Consider the following 3,722-nt stretch of genomic DNA (forward strand, 5'->3'; position numbering starts at 1 on the left):
ATAAATATTATAATAGCAAACAAAATATGCTGTGAGGTGGTTCCTGATAGGTAGTTATGCTGATATGTAGTGAGTAGTAAAAAACACATAAGGTAGTTACACAGTCTGGGTACACTTTTTTATGTCATGTCCCTGTAAGTCTAGTTCATAAGCATAGATTTATCTCTACAATCACACAATAATATTTATTTTCTTTATAACATCTTTATTAGATACGCTTAGTACATTCTTAATTTACAATAAATTTATTACTACTTTTCCTATGTACTTGGATTAATTTACAAGCAAGACCAGTGAGAGAAAATACATCAATATGTCAATATGTATTCCTCAATTATAAAATTATAATAACTAAAAGTTATAGTTTACACTAAAGGTATACACTTTAAGTTCGTATGATTTTGTTCGCTTCAATCTCCTGACATCCTGCGCGCTGTCCAGCAGTTGTATTGCTCCCACGTTAGTAGATTATTATTTAGTAATCTTCTTTTGTGTTTCAAGACGAAATATTGGATAACTTCGCAAATACATTTGATTTCCAAGTCATCGTGCAGTTCTTCGTTGGTTACGTAGAGATAGGTATTGGTAATCAATCGAAGAACCTTGTTTTAACAGCGTTGTATGAGTAGTTGATTTGAATTTTTGTGCAACCCCATATTTCCACCCCATAGGTCCAAATTGGCTTTATAATTGTATTATAGATCAACCTCTTTGATTTTAGATCAAGTTGAGAGTATCTTCCGACTAACCGGTATAGTTGTTTTATTTTGGTTCTAATGTGTTTTGCTTTTTGTCTAACGTGATGTTTTCAATTTAACATACCGTCAAGATGGATTTCAAAGTATTTAGCCGATTCTGATTGATGAATCGGGCATCCATTTAGTGATATAATTAAGTTTTTATTATTTCGCCGCAATGTGAAATTAACGTGGACAGATTTGGAGCTATTAAGTTGAATTTTCCAATCTTTCGTCCATTTGTAGATTTTGTTGACTGCCACTTGTACTTTTTTTAATGCCCTAGGCAGAGATATACCTTTTGCCATAATAATTATGTCGTCAGAAAAGGTTCCAAATAGTGTTTCTTTTGCTATTGGAATGTCAGCAGTGTAGAGGACATATAGGGGAGGTCCTAAGACGCTACCTTGTGGAACTCCAATCATTTTAGTCATTTTACTAAGGTCGTCTAAAGTTAAAAGCTTTTCTTTCTGGAATATTCTCCAATGCCACAACAACGAAAATCTATTAGACCAAGTTGGTCAAACTTAGACGATGAAAAAAATACATATGTTCTTCGTTATTCTTTCCAATAATGATACCTATCGCCATCAATCAAAAATAACGATGAACAAACATATAGAGTAGCATCATAATTTCATCTCGACTACAGTGTAAATTACTCGGTTTTGTTTTGGTTTTTGTTTCGCGATAACGGCAGCGATCTCGGTTTCATTATGAAGTATAACAGATTTATTTATGTAAATGACTGAGGCGCGTTTCTTACAATTAGGAAAGGCAAGGTTAAGGTCAAAGAAAGAGTGACTCTGGGTCAGCGGCGCTCGAGTTCGGTTCCGTCATTCCGTATTCATCAGTCGATCGGTTGGTTGGGTTTCGCGGCCTCGCCGAGTAGAGCTCCACGCGTTTGTTTACTTTTACAACCAGTTCGCGTTCGACATCGTGCGCGTCGCCATGTCAGTCGTCCCGTTTTTGCTACTGACAATCGTCATCGCGTCTACCTATGCACAAAGACAATGCGAACGTATCACGGTCAATACGGACACGGTCGTGGGCACCTGTTGCCTGTCGCCCAAGAATCCCAACCGTCCCGAAGACGTCCGAAACTACGCGCTTCATTATCTACCCCCGGGGCCCCGTCCTGGTCCACCACATTCGCGTCCACCTCCCCCGCCTGACGGTAGACCGTTTCCCGACAGACCAAGGCCTCCGGTTCCGCCAACGTCATCGTCTCAAGCACCCCTGACCAGCCAGGCTTCAGCGGAGACCTCCAACCTCGAAAAAACCTCATCATCGACAACCATGGCTACCACCACGGTCACGACACAGTCTTCGTCCACCGCGATTGATAAGTCGCCCAAGACCACCGAAGACGGAGGGGACTCTGGTTTCGTGTTCCCCAACGAGATAACCACCACCGTGAAGACGGAGAACAAGATCGCCATAGACGTGCCCCCCAACGGTTGTGTGAACGGTGGTGCCAGAGACCCGAGTGGTAAATGCGTAACCCCATTTTAAGTTTATGTAAATCGACGCTATTTTCCTTTTTAATATAATAAATGATGCCTTTAGTTTTGATATAAACGGACGTTTTATTTAAGTCCCAACAATGTAAGAAATGCGTGTTGGTGATAAACAATTGCATTTTTTCACGTTACGAAAAAACTAGACCGTCGAGATTCTCTCGAGGGCGACGTATCAGGTGTGCGAAAATGTAATTGACGCGAGGCACTGTAAGTTTCTTCAAGATATCTTTTATTTATCGGTATTGGAAGGGTTTTTGGACTTGTATATAGATGCAGCATAGACAAAATAATATGAAAACCTACTTCCATATTGCCAATACCACTAGAGTGTAAATAATCCACGCATGTATTTATTGCTCAGTTTATATGCCAAGTCTTGTAACAGATCAATTGAAAAGTCCCCGGCCTACCATAGTAAAACACATCTTTTGGCAAACTTAGTTTTTTTTATTCAACATAATTCCCTTCAAGGTGATTATAGAGACCCTACAACTTTTCGATACCATTTTTGTAGTACGACTTGTTCTTTGCTTCAAAATAGGCCTCAGCTTGGGCGATTACCTCTTCATTCGATGAAAATTTCTTCCCAGCGAGCATTCTTTGAGATCTCAGAACAGGAAATAGTCGTTGGGGGACAGATCTGGAGAATACGGTGGATGAGGAAGCAATTCGAAGCCCAATTCATGGATTTTTGTCACGGTGCATTGTCTTGGTGAAGCAGCACTTTCTTTTTCTTCAAATGCGGCTTTTATCAATTTTTTCATAGAACTATGATTTGTCGATGTTAGAACTACCGATATATCTGAGCTAAAATTTTTAGAAGCCTCTACATTATTAAGAAAGTTTTTCAGAGACAGAACTGCAGTAGATATACAGAATCTTTACAGCTACTCCATCTCAATTTTTGCCAAGCCTTCTAAAAATATGTCTGCTCTATGTTATCGTGATGAAAGACAACGCTTTTCATATTGAACAGTTCTGGCCTTTTTTTAATTGGCTATTTCAATCGCATCAGCTGCTGACAGTAGACAGTCGAATTAATGGCTGTTGTGCCTCTTTTTCCTCCCGTTTATAAGAGAAAGAAAGTGGCAAGAAGAAGAGAAAACTAAATGTTGTTCTGAGCCTTCAATGGTTTGTGTGACGACTGTGTATATTTGTTTTGACGACTGTGGTCAGTTATTTATAGTGATGGAAAGACTTATCCACTGGTGATTTCCTTGTCTCCATACCCCTCACCTTTCTCACGGATGTTCAAGGTTAATACGCTTCTCGATATATATTTACTTATTAACACCATCGAAGGTCCAATCCGAGGTATTGAAATGTTAACGGATTCTGTCTGGCTCTTAGCGTTTGCACCCTCGTTATCTCAAATACATTGATGGTCTCAAATACGTCTGGTAATAGTTTTACAGGATCGATATCTTAGAAATTTAGGTAAGCTAATTTCGAAGTTCCAAAC

This window comes from Rhynchophorus ferrugineus, unplaced genomic scaffold (assembly GCF_030347505.1).
Source record: "Rhynchophorus ferrugineus isolate W39M unplaced genomic scaffold, kcgeb_rfMv2 rfM7, whole genome shotgun sequence".
In the NCBI taxonomy this organism is placed as follows: domain Eukaryota; kingdom Metazoa; phylum Arthropoda; class Insecta; order Coleoptera; family Curculionidae; genus Rhynchophorus; species Rhynchophorus ferrugineus.